This window comes from Heterodontus francisci, chromosome 19 (assembly GCF_036365525.1).
Source record: "Heterodontus francisci isolate sHetFra1 chromosome 19, sHetFra1.hap1, whole genome shotgun sequence".
Lineage (NCBI taxonomy): Eukaryota > Metazoa > Chordata > Chondrichthyes > Heterodontiformes > Heterodontidae > Heterodontus > Heterodontus francisci.
The window spans coordinates 35,420,227-35,434,333 of record NC_090389.1 but is presented as its reverse complement, the minus strand read 5'-3'; the positions used below and the strand labels follow the sequence as shown (position 1 = coordinate 35,434,333).

At 43.2% G+C, this 14,107-nt stretch overlaps 1 protein-coding gene across 5 annotated transcripts in view; it reads right to left on the bottom strand.

Annotated features, from left to right (window-relative positions):
• The window catches only part of LOC137380015 (contactin-4-like), a 1,659,092-nt gene that overhangs the window by 882,390 nt on the left and 762,595 nt on the right, over positions 1-14,107 (bottom strand). The gene's annotated exons all lie outside the window — the stretch shown is intronic.

Below are 14,107 nucleotides of genomic sequence, written 5' to 3'. Positions count from 1 at the left end.
TGCAACTCCTCAGATACTGAAGCAGTCCATGTAGAAATGCAGCAAGACCTGGCCAATATCCAGGCTTGGGCTGATAAGTGGCAAATAACATTTGCGCCACACAAGTGCCAGGCAATGGCCATCTCCAACAAGAGAGAATCTAACCATCTTCCCTTGACATTCAATGGCATTACCATCGCTGAATCCCCCACTATCAACATCCTAGGCGCTACCATTGACCAGAAACTGAACTGGAGTAGCCATATAAATACCGTGGCTACAAGAGCAGGTCAGAGGCTAGCAATCCTGCGATGAATAACTCACCTCCTGACTCCCTAAAGCCTGTCCACCATCTACAAGGCACAAGTCAGGAGTGTGATGGAATACTCTCCACTTGCCTGGATGGGTGTAGCTCCAACAACACTCAAGAAGCTCAATGCCATCCAGGACAAAGCAGCCTGCTTGATTGGCACCCCATCAACAAACATTCACTCCCTCCACCACCGATGCACAGTGGCAGCAGTGTGTACCATCTACAAGATGCACGGTAGCAACTCACCAATGCTCCTTAGACAGCACCTTCCAAATCCGCGACCTCTACCAACTAGAAGGACAAGGGCAGCAGATACATGGGAACACCACCACCTGCAAGTTCCCCTCCAAGTCACACACCATCCTGACTTGGAACTATATCACCATTCCTTCACTGTTGCTGGGTCAAAATCCTGAAACTCCCTTCTTAACAGCACTGTGGGTGTACCTATCCCACATGGACTGCAGCGGTTCAAGAAGGCAGCTCACCACCACCTTCTCAAGGGCAAGTAGGGATGGGCAATAAATGCTGGCCTGGCCAGCGACACCCACATCCCATGAATGAATAAAAAAAAAGAAAAGCTGCTCCAGACTTATGATACAGGAATTGACAGATTAGCCAAGGAAACAGCAGCACAGGAGACAATGGATCAGCAGGAATCATACTGCTTAAGCACTTGAGACTGCTGGATGATTAAGAAGGATTGCAATAACTACCAGCCATGCATAATTTTAGTTATTAGGGTCAGTACACATTTTGATGTATTATTGGAAGGTAGCATTCCGGTATATAAACAATGATGTAGTTCCACCACATACCAGGATTATAAGAAAGTGATCATGGATGAACAGAGCCTCTGTTGCATAATCAGAGTATCACTCATTGTAACTTTAATATGTGACTATTATTACGCATTTAAAAAAAGCACTCAACACATTACTCTGGCAAGAGAAACTCATTTCAGGTCTATTAATTCTTGAAGTATTATTTTTTATTTGATAACTTGGGGTGTCATTTTAAGTTAACTTGCCAAGCAAGAAACAGTCAGGTTCAGATGGAATGCTGGTTTTAACCCCAACTAATCTGACTCTACTTTGATTTCAATGGGGAATAAAATCAGGCAAGGTATAAAACCAGTGTTGTACCCAATCGCATCAGTTTCCTAATGGGTGGGTTCGGTTAAAATTGCTCCCTTAGTCTCAGATGATCAATTATAATCTCTTATTAATATATGTAAATTATTTATGAACATAGTAAGGAATTAGACAATAATGATTAATGGCCTGTGTTCATGTTTAGCTGCATGGCAGATACCATATCTTTAGCCATGAAAATATTCGACAAATAAACTAGCCCTACTTGTGGCAAAATGTGAGGTCTGATTAAATAGCACAGCAATCAAATGCAGAAGTATATATCTAAAACAACGGCAAATCATCTTCAACTGAATAGTGCCCTAGTCAGACTATACTTTGAGCACTTTATCCATTTTGGACCAGAGATACCAGGTAGACATTTATGCACTAAGCCAGTTCAGAGAAGAGTCACAAGACTGATCCCTACGTCAGAGGACTGAAATACGAGGTAAAACTGAAGAATATTGGGCTGTTAAGCTTGAACACGTGACTGTGAGACAATCCTATAGAGAAAGATTAAGCTAATAAATGGTATGAAAAAAGTAGATTTAGAAAATTCACTTAAACTAAATTGCGAGAGTGGGATAAGAGAATCAAACTTGTGAAAAGCAAATTTAGAACTCTTGTCAGGAAATTTTTACTTTCGACAAAGATTGATTAACACATAAAAGTAAAACTTCCAATTAGGGGGTGGGTGGCAAAACTGTAGTGCAAACCCAATCGGGGAGCCACAATCTGGGGTGGAATCCAGGAACACCAGATTTGCACTCTTCAACTTCCCTGGTAAATTGTGCTCGGACAGGGGTGGGGGCACTTCTTAGGATCACCCAGTTACATTAATCTCTATCTTTGGAGCATGACTGGAGGCATTTGCAGAAACAAAGCGACTCCAAACAACTCGGAACATGCGCAGAGCGATCGCTGATGTCATCAGTGTGTGCAAATATTTGCCAGCCTGCCAGTATGAATGCACGCATGTGCATGCATGATGTCACCACGCAATGATGTCCTCACCCCTCAATAGCCATCTCCATTTACCCAAACAGTACCCTGCTCCCTCCCACCATCCACGCTTCAATCGCTGTTTCAACCCGCTCAATCACTGCCATGCTGATGCCTTCCCTCAGCCACTCACTCCCCCGCCCATTCCCCCCAGCTACTCGCTTCCACCCCACTGTCCGCTCTATCCCTCGGTCACTCGCTCCAGGCCTCCCAGCTTCCCCCCTCTCAGCCGCTCACTCCAGACCTCAACACTGTTCCCCGTCCCACCCTGCCACTCCCCTGGGCTGATTGTTCTCCGCTCCTCACATTCCCCACCCCCCCCCCCCCGCCACCCCACTCTCCGGCCGCTTGCTCTGCACGGCCCATCTTGCTTCTTCGGGCAGCGCCGAATGATTGAACGTGGGAGTGAATGGCCGAGAGGAGGGAAGTGGCCTGGAGCTAGCAGCTGGAGGGGAGGGGGAGCAGGGAGTGAGTGAGCAAGTGGCTGGAGAGCGATTGGGGGTGGGGGGGAAGTGCGGAGCGGGGAGCGATCGGCCCAGGGGAGTGGAGGGGGTGGGGGGAGGAAAGCAGTGGCGAAGTCTGGAGCGAGCGGCTGAGGGTGGGGGAGTGGGTGGGGAAGCAGGGAGCAAACAGCTGGAGAGCAGGTTTTGGGGGGGAGGGTGGAAGTGGGGAGCGAGTGGCCAGAGGCAGGGGGATCAGCGAGGCCGGAGCCAGTGGCTAAAGGAAGGTAGCACGGAGCCAGTGGCGAGAAGACGGGTGCAAGAGGGAGTGGCAAAGAGAAGCGTAATGGCAGGAAGGAGCAGGAGATTGTTGGGGGTGGGATGGAGGCAGCAATTGAGTGGATTTTCGGGTTGAATTTGTTTTTTGTGATAAATTAAGCAGTGTCATCTTTAATCCTGGCAGCTGCCTGAAATGTCGCAGACAATGATGTTTCAGTGGAAGAGGCTACATTTGTACATGTGCCAGTACTGCGCCACCTAGTGGTTGGATTGTCAGCAAACGCAGCCTTGCAGAAAACCCATGAGTTACACCCAGCTGTTGAATGATGGGCCCAGAAATTGCGACATCCAATGAGAGCATGAATGGCTTTTATTCTAAATTTCCTGAAAGCTCTATGAGATGAAAGATGAAAGATAATACATTCCAGAGGGATTGATTACCTTAATAATCTTGCTTCTCCATTCTGAGCAGAACAAAGAAATTTGTTTTTTCTTTTAGCATCAGCCTCATAAAGACTTGGGTGTCTCTCACAGATAAAAATTGTGAAGGTGGTAATCACAAGATTACTCCCATTGCCTTAGGGGCATCAGTCTTCCCTTCAGAGTCACAAGATGCGGGTTCAAGTCCCACTCCAGCACAATCTCAGTTGACACTCAGTGCAGTACTGAGGGAGTGGTGCATTGTTGGAAGGGTCATCTTTCAAATGTGACATTAAATCAAGGGCCTCTCAGGTAGACATAATAGATCCCCTGGAACTATTCAAATAAGAGAAGGGATGTTCCCCTCGGTGCCCTGGCCAATATTTATCCCTTAACCAACATCACTTGAAAAAAATCTGATCAATATTTCATTGCTGTTTGTGAGACATTATTGTGTGCAAATGTTCTGTCAGGTTTTCTATCTTCATTGGCTTTGAAGCACTTGGCACGTCCAGATATCCTGACAGGTGCTACATAAGCGCAAGCTTTTTTTTTCTTTTCTTCAGAAACTAAATGATAGAGGAGTTAAATGCGTTTTGGAAAATTGGTGTAAGAGGGGTCAGATTCCTTGGACATTGGGATCAGTTCCGGAACAGGACTGAGCTGTGCAGTTGTACAGGCTTTGGTTGAACAAAACTAAGATCAATGTCCTCACTGGGAAAGGAATTAATGCTGCGGGGAGATTTAAAACCAATATAGCAGGGGGAAGAGGAAAAATAATTTGGCCCGAATTTTGCAGTCAGTGACAAATGAACAGTGATACTTTAGCGCTGTGACTTTCAATGATTTGAAATTCAAAACAGCGCGATACTCTCTACACAAGATCTGGGACTTGTATGAACGGGGCAAACAATGGCATTTCCCCTCAATCATTCAGATTGGCAAATTCTTCTGAGACATGCAGGAGAGAATCTCACAGGCAAGGGGAGGCAGGTTTAGCTGCACGCAGGCAGTTAAATCATCTAAATGTGGCGTCAGGTCGGGTCAGGAGCTCAACACCATTCTGCACGTTTCTGGCTTTCACCAGGGTGGGTTCAAAGGTGAGCGGGCAACCCTCATGCAGCTGTTCTGTAAGGCATTTAAATATTGTAATAAACAATGATGTTCTGGTTTAATCAAGTAACAGGCAGCAAGCCTATTTCCCGAGCTGTGTGGAATTCACCAGGTCACTGGGGCAAGTCCACAGCAGGGAGTGCCTGTTTAGTGAAACTGACAGACTGGGAAGCATTTGATCAGTTAAACTGAAGAGCTGCAGCCATGGCCAAGTGAGAGGCTGCTGCTCACAGCACTCCTTCTCAGATGGGGATGTGAGGTGCCTGCACGAAGAAGAATGAGTGGAGCTGCAAAGGTGCATTGTCCTGATGAATGCTGTGCAGGAGAATGCTGGGCGAGTCAGACTGTGGGGATTAGCACCTGAAAGTGTTATGCTACTCACCTGTCATACCCTCTGAGAGCCTTGATCCTCTTGGTGCACTGTCTCCAGGTTGGAGGCACCTCACATCTGCTGCTCACTTCCTCAGTCACTTCCATCGAACCCTGTTTGGTTGGAGAGGTTGTTCTCTTCCTCCCATCCTTGGGAGAGCTGACCTCACTGCAGTCCCTCAGATCCTGCAGCAGGACCTCCAGGAAAGAATGAGCGACCCAGGGAGCAGCCTTGCCAGGTCTCCTCTCCATTACTGTGGTTGCTGCCACCTCAACAATCTATATCCAGTTGACCCATTCTGACCATGCCGGGGTCCCATTAATTAAAAATCCTTCCTTTCATAGATCCAGTGAGTCATCCCACTTACCCTCCCTGATTGGCCGGGAAACCCGGAGGCGTGATTCTAATGCCATGGCTCAGTCAAAGAGCCTTGGCAAAGCCCACTGAAGAGTTCAATGGGTTCTTAACCCACTACTGGTCCCGCCATTTTGGCAGGGACTAAGGTGAGAAAATTCCAGGCGCAGTCTCTGAACCAGAAAGTGTAAGTTATATTAATAATGATTCAATACTAAATCATGTACATAAAGTGAAATAAAGTAAGAATTCAGACAACACTCACACTAACTTTTAAAAGTTAATTTTCAGTGGCATAGAGGTTGTTTGGCAATAATTAAGACTTCTCATGCTGTTAAAAGTGCACTTAAACTGGAGTGGATAAGGCCTAACTTTTTCTGGCATGTTGAGAGTGCACCTATCGCCAAAGAAACACAAATTCATGCTTTTCCATGCATTTCAATGCCAAGTCTCTCAGTGAGATTTTGTCGCAGTGAAGCTTCTGGAGCTGTCGAGCAACTGGGACAATAACCTCTTGATTTCCATGTTTAACTGAACAGGTGCGGACACTGGAAGTTGCTGGCCGATTTACTCCTCAATAACAGTGTGCACTGACAGCCTCACTGTTAATTCTACTGCAAAGTCTGGGCCATTAACATAAGGAAGCAAAAAGAACAAAAGGAACAAGGAGCATAAAAAAGATAAAAGAGAAAAATAAAAAAATTACAAAGAACAGACAGAGGCACATTTAATTGGAAGTACATAAATGAATGATGTGCAGTGCCGGACATAAATGGATAAGTATGCTTAAGTATTTAGTACACTAATTAATCAGTTACCAGCTATGGCCAACTATCATCACCTCAAATGAAGGGAGCATCAGAATAGATGCACACACTGTAGGGGAAATTGACACTGATGAGAATGAAGCAGCACAGAATGAGGCAGTAAGCATTGAACAGTAACAGTGGGGTAATTAATAGAGACTGGCTGTTATTGAGCTGCACCTAATATGCTTTCTGCCCCTACTGCATTCTATGACAATATAGTCCCTTGGTGGGTTTGCTTTTAAATGGAGTAGAATTATTTTCTTCCTTGTACACAACATTGAAAGGTGTTGTGGGTAGATTGGAGGACTCTCGCAACCTGATGTGCACTGTATGGCTGATGTTGTAGAGCAATAGATGACGAAACTGGAACTACAATAGCTACAGTGAATATCTCATTTATGTGGGCCACAGGCACACTCGGAGAATTTCTCATGAATTTTTCTACTGCTGACATGGACTCAAAACTCTGAGTTGCAGTACTGGTCAGTGAGAATCTCCATTATTTGTCTCCCTGCCTGCAATAATTGCTTCTTGCAGAGGTGTATGCAGTGGAACACATAGAAATACAAGATTTTAGTTAACTATCTTAATGGAATGATATGGAGCAAAGTCAACCAGTTCTGAGATCTTTTCTGTGGGCACCTGACGATCCATGTGGCATAATATTTTAGTATATTGGTGAACTTCACAGCTAGTAGTCATGTATTTCAGGTGACTGACTGTCTTTATAAATCTTTGTGGACTAAGGGGAGCAACTGCACCACAACGTCCGAGGCATTCATCAACTTTCTTAGGTATTGCTCTTCTGCCATGCCCAGGTAGCTGACACTATTGCAGTAGATAAATAGCCTGTAATCACTCATGAGTGCTTTATATCCTCGATCTCCCTTATGTTCGCTACAATATCTCTGGAACTGATCATAGCCAAAGAAGCTCTCTTACTGCTCTCGTTATTCATAACTCTTTGCATTTGTAATCATCATTTACATTATGTCTGAAGTTCCATAAAATATTCACCTTTTGATATGCCTCTGTACCTGCAAAAAGTGATATTAGTTGCTCCTTCCTGACATTTATTAACGTCTTAAGTTTGATTGCTTTTTCTCCAACTAATCACTACTGTTTCTAACATTTTTGAGGGGTAGCACTGCTAAAGCATAAATAATTAATCTGTTGACATTTTCTCATATCATTTCTGCATGTTTATTTTTTCATCATGGTTTAGGATTAAGAATACCAGCCACCTTCTATTCTAAATATGGAAAGAAATTTGTTCAATGGGCATAGAAATGAAAATAAAAGCCTGACCTGTGCAAGCTTTCATCATTACAAGTAACATATCTGCTGGGATTGTCTCAGGGAACAAGGTTCAAGTTCATTACATTCTGAATGGTTTGTGGGATCAAATTAATTTAAATATGTGCTTGGAGATTCTCTCATTCTGCTAAGATTTACTGAATCAGTTCTCCGCTATTTCAAGAAGGTCATGTATGGTGTGCATCTTTAGAGACCAACTAGCATTCACAGAATTAGTAGGATTTTAACCTGGGCTAAGCTAAGTGAAAAACATTAAAATGTTCCCTCCAGAACTATGTATGTCAGTAATTATCAGTGTACTTAGTAAACTCAATGCTTTTAATGACCTCTTGCTTCTTGCATAATTGTTTGATGAAAGGCATTTCCCCCTCATTTACTTGACTCTGAGATACAGTTATGATTAATCATATCTACTTTAATTTTTTCTTCATTCCAGGGATGTGGGCATTGCTGGCCAGGCCAGCATTTATTTCCCATCCCTAATTGTCCTTGAGAAGGTGGTGGTGAGCTGCCTTCTTGAACCACTGCAGTCCATGTCAAGAATTGTTCCTATTGTACTTCTGATTTTCAATTTAAAAATTTGAATGTTGTATATCTTTATTAGTAATTATCAGGTTCTTACTATTGGGTTAAAAGACATCTATAAATGCTGTTATAGTTAAACAAGAGCAGCAAGACTATGGAGATCCAAATGTAAGAACCCAGTTGCATTTAGTGGCAGAAGGGTAAAATAATTTTGTTTGTAGAGGTTACTTTCACTTGAGGAATCAGGAGTGCTATGCATAAAACTATAAAATCAATTTTTCTACTTATTATTGTCCACCTACTGTGGTGCATTTCTGCAAAAGGCTGTGGTAGATTGGGAAACTACATTAAAAGGTATGACCGTAGACAGGCAATGGCTAGCACTTAAAGAATTAATACATGGTTTACAACAAATTTACATTCCTTTGAGGCACAAAAACGCAACAAGGAAGTTGTTCCAACTCTACCTAACAAGAGAAGTTAAAGATTGTATTAGATCAAAGTAAGAGGCTTATAAAGTTTCTAAAAGGTTATTAGGCCTGAGGATTGAGAGCATTTTAGAATTCAGCAAAGGAGGACCAAGAAATTGATAAAGAAAGAGAAAATAGAATCTCAAAGTAAACTAGCGAGAAACATAAACACGGACTGTAAAAGCTTCTATAGGTACGTAAAAAGGAAAAGATTAGCAAAGACAAATGAGGGCCCATTACAGGTAGAGACAGCAGAATTTATAATGGAGAATAAGGGAATGGCAGCAAAACTAAACAAATACTTTGTGTCTGTCTTCACGGATAAAAAAGGTATAAAACAACCTTCCAGAGATACGAGAACACCAAGGGACTAGTGAGAATGGAGAACTGAAAGAAATTAGTAAACGTAAAAAAGTAGTACTGGAGAAATTAATGGTACTGAAAGTTGATAAATCCCTGGACCTGATGATCTACATCCCAGCGTGTTGAAAGAGGTAGCTGTAGAGATAGTGGGTGCATTGGTGGTCATTTTCCAAAATTCTGTAGATTCTGGAATGGTTCCTGCAGATTGGAAGGTAGCAAATGTAACCCCACTATTTAAGAAAGGAGGGAAAAGAGAAAGCAGGGAACTTCAGATCTGTTAGCCTGACATCAGTAGTAGGGAAAATGCTATAATCTATTATAAAGGATGTGATAATTGGATACTTAGAAAATAATGGTAGGTTTGGGCAGAGTCAATGTGGATTTATGAAAGGGAAATCTTGTTTGACAAACCTGTTTTTTTTTGAGGATGTAACTAGCAGAATAGATAAGGAGGAACCAGTGCATGTGGTGTATTTGGATTTTCAGGAGGCTTTCAATAAGGTCCCACACAAGAGGTTAGTAAGCAAAATTAGAGCACATGGGATTGGGGGTAATATACTGGCATGGATGGAGAATTGGTTAACGGACAGAAAACAGACAGTAGGAATAAACGGGTCATTCTCGTGTTGGCAGGCTGTGACTAGTGGGGTACCGCAAGGATCAGTACTTGGGCCCCATCTGTTCACAATATATAGCAATGATTTGGGTGTGGGGACCAAATGCAATATTTCCAAGTTTGCTGATGACACAAAACTAGGTGGGAATGTGAGTTGTAAGGAGGATTTAAAAAGGCTTCAAGGGGATTTAGACAGGCTAAGTGAATGGGCAAAAACATGGCAGATGGAATATAATGTAAAAAAATGTGAAATTATCTACTTTGCCAGGAAAAACAGAAATGCAGAGTATTTCTTAAATGGTGAACGATTGGGAAGTGTTGACATCCCAAGGGGCATGGGTGTCCTTGTTCATAAATCACAGAAAGCTAACATGCAGGTGCGGCAAGCAATTAAAACGGCAAATGGTATGTTGACCTTTATTGCAAGAGGATTTGAGTACAGGAGCAAAGAAGTCCTGCTGCAGTTGTGTAAAGCCTTGGTGAGACTGCACCTGGAGTATTGTGTACAGTTCTAGTCTCCTTACCCAAGGAAGGATATACTTGCTATTGAGGGAGTGCAACGAAGTTCACCAGACTGATACCTGGGATGGCAGGATTGTCCTATGAGGAGATATTAAGGAGAACGGGCATATATTTTCTAGAGGTTAGAAGAATGAGAGGTGATCTCATTGAAGCATATAAAATTCTTACAAGGCTCACTAGCGTAGATGCAGGAAGGATGTTCCACCTGGCTGGGCGAGGGAGGGTGGGTCGAGAACCAGGGTACACAGTCTCACAATAAGAGGTAGGCAATTTAGGACTGAGATGAGGAGGAATTTCTTCACTCAGAAGGTGATGAAGCTTTGGAATTCTCTATCCCAGAGGGCTGTGGAGGCTTAGTCATTGAGTATATTCAAGACAGAGTGATAGATTTCTCGATATGAATGATATCAAGGGAAATGGGGATAGTGTGGGAAAATGTCACTGAGGTAGAAGATCAGCCATGATCTAGCTGAATGGCAGAGTAGGCTCGAAGGACCAAACTCCTGCTCCTATTTCCTATGTTCCTAACACCTCTTCATGAAACAGAGGAGCTGTCTGTTTGCAATTCAAAGCTGAAGATAATGTAGTTCCTACAAGTTGCACATCCTTCTTTGTAGTCAGTTTCAAGCAATAATGTCTCAGGAAATTGTGAGCATTACTCAGTTCAGTTACTTTAGAAATGATCTCGAAGATGACATCCTTGAAATAAACTCTTGCAATGACTATTACTTTAATAGAATGACTCTTGATCATGCCAGGGAAATTGCTCCCTGTCAGCTAGTAACAAAGTAGAATAGTCTACAAACCAATGAGTAACACAATGGTGACAGATCTATCCACAGATTTATTTTCATAGGACACAAGCAGTTGACTGCAATTTCTGACACTTTACATTCTACGTTATAACAGTGCTCTCTTTGTGATAGGGATGTTTGTCAAATCCTGTTCAAACTGAATAAACACAAATCTGATCCCATGTGGACACTTGGGTATTGACTGTGAATTCCTTAAAAAATGTTAACAACCGCATTAGACATACATGACTGAATTTTACTATGGGCTTTGGCAAGCCGACGTCAGGACCAAATGCGGGTCCCAAGTCCACACTTTCCGGTAGCGGGACCAGCCCAGCAATTTTACCGGAGGCAGCTTCCTAATTGGCTACCACTAGGCTCATCATCCAATTAAGTTGCAGGTGGGTTCCTGAAGCCACCGGGTAAGATGGGTGCTGCTGAGGCAGGTCGGGGATTAAGAGGGTGCCTCACCATAGAGGTGTCCTTGAATAGCTAAGTGGAAATAATAAATTCAGGATGACTGAGGGCAAAGAGCCCCAATAATTGGAGGAGAAACCCCTCAGGGTGAATCGTTGGGGCCACAGGTGATGCCATTCCTGCCTGTGGCCCCCTCTTTGGACCAAGGAGCCTCTAGCTCTGATGACCCCTAGGCTGCCACAGGGAAGCTGCCTCCATGGAGCTAGTAGCCTCTCCACACAACAGGGGGGGGGGGGGCGTTGCCACCAGCAAAATGCCGACAGCCCCACTTAATAGCCCCTAGTAGGTGCCTTAATTAGGCAAATTGGCTGCCTGTCTTCATGGAGCAGTTAGCAAATTCGCACCCCAGCCCACCTCCTGCCCACCACTGGGAAACTTCCCCAGTGGTGGGATTGCATTGGGGAGTCATCTTAAAGTGGCTCCACACTATTTTATCACCCCCCACCCCCCACCCCATCTCTCTATCTGCCAGCAGGGGGCTAGTAAACTTCAGGTGACTGTTTTGAAATTTCATTGCCACGACAAATGGATTCATCTTTTTAATTCTTAGAAGTCTAAAGTATACTATTCTCGCTGGCCTCCCTTACTCCATGCTACACAAGCTCCAACTCATTTGCAGCCATTCTATTCCATACTAACTCCTGCTTGTCCACCACCTTAGTTCTCAATGATCTCCACTGCCAACCCCAATGCAGTGACTTCAAAATCCTCATTCTCATCTATTAATCCTTCCATAGTCTTGCTTCACCTTAACCCAACAATCACCTCCAGCTCTACATCCAGGTCACCCCACTCTGGTATTCTGGCTGTGGGCCCGCAGTATTATTCTCCTCTCTCCAGTAGCAAAGCCTTCAGTCATCATAGTCTTGCTGTTGGGAATTCTCCTTCCGAACCTCTCCAATTCTTTTCACTTCTCCTTCCCTTCAATGTCTCCTTAAAGTCTATCTATTTGACCTTCCCTTTAGTTACCTCCTCTAATTCTTCTCCCAGTTTCTAACAACATCTGAATAAGAGGATTTAATGATTCTAATTTGGACTCATTATGACAAAAGCAACAGCCACGCAGCAATCAAAACAATGATTAAAAGCAGCTGCTTAGGAAACAAGAAAACTGGTCGATCCAAATAAGATATTAAATAGCCATCGACCAGAATTTTCTGAAATAAAAGCAAAATATTGTGGATGCTAGAAATCAGAAGAAAAACAGAAAGTGCTGGAAATGTACAGCAGGTCTGGCAGCCTCTATGGAGAGAGAAACAGAGTTAACGTTTCAGGTCGATGAACTTTCATCAGAACTGGCAAAGCTTAGAAATTAAATAGGTGTTGAACCCAGAATTTTCTTGTCTTGTTCCAAATGGATGGTCCCACTCAATAATTTACCTACTTGATAATATCAACACTCTGGTGGATACTGTATCACACTCACGAGTGGCATTTAAGTATGGGAACAAAAAACCAACATTATTCCCATCATCAGTGTCGAATAGTGATGTCTCCAACACAGGTTAGAAAGGTATCATCCTCTCTTCTCTAACTCTACCAGCACTGAAGGCACAGGATGGTGTATTTCCAAGCGAGTTCTCCCTTTGACATTGCTTTTCCAGGTTTCCACAACTCTTACACCCAAGTTACGGAAAACAAGAGAGGACAACCCTGGGTAAATATACCCTAGATTTCTCATTGCACCAGAGAATATATGCATTGGTCTCCTCGTCAACAGAGAACAGAATAAAGCACATTGTCAACACTGGAGGGGCTCTTCTGATTGGTGGACATGGTACTGGTAATCTGATCTGCAAACCTGTTTGGTAGCAAAACCCCAGATTGAGGTTGAATATCGTGACTGAGCAGTCCCAGAATATTGCAGAGTTCCCATGGTTTCATCAGTACTGCTTTTGTTCCTGGTAAAACTGCACATGGGTTTCCTCCCCACCTCTGAGGAAACTATCCAACAACAACTGGCATTTATATAACCCTTTAACATAATAAAACATCCCAAGGTGCTTCACAGGAGCATTATCAGGCAAAATTTGACCATAAGGAGATAATAGGACAGGTGACCAAAGACGTGATGAAACAGGTTGGCTTTAAGGACATCTTAAAAGAGAAGTGGTTGAGAGGTAATAAGGTTTAGATGGGAGGTTCCAGAGCTTAGGTCCGAGTTCACTGAAGGCACAACTGCTAATAGTGGGGCAAAGGAAGTCAGGGAAGCACAAGGGGTCAGAATTGGAGGATACACAGTTCTTGGAGGATTGTAGGGCTGAAGGAGGTTGCAGAGATGGGGGATGTGTGAGACCATGGAGGGATTTGAACATATAACTGAGAATTTTTAAATGCGAAGCATTGTGGACCAGAAGCCAATGTAGGTCAGCGAGTACAAGGGTGATGGGTGAACAGGTTTGAAAGTTTAATTGTTGCAATATAAATGTGACAGTAATTTCCTCATCAAAATGTGAATCAAAGCCCACGAACCAAAAAGATTAATTTCCTCATCAAAGATGAATCCATCTCTTTGTCATTCACAGGAAGATATTCCAGATGGTGTTTTATGAAGAGAAATACTGTGAAACCTACAGCCATATTATGTGAAATTATGATCAGTGAATCTGATAATGGAAGACTATACTCCAAAGTACCCATGGGAATGGTTGGTACAAATGTTGCCAGTCATTGACCCAATACCAATCTCTTTGATTAGTGGGCTTTTATTCACATTTTGTTTTGATTGGACTCAAACTTTAAGCCAAAACATGTGTGCCTTGAATTAGCTTTCAACCAATGTCCAGATTATCTCCCTCCCTCCCTTCC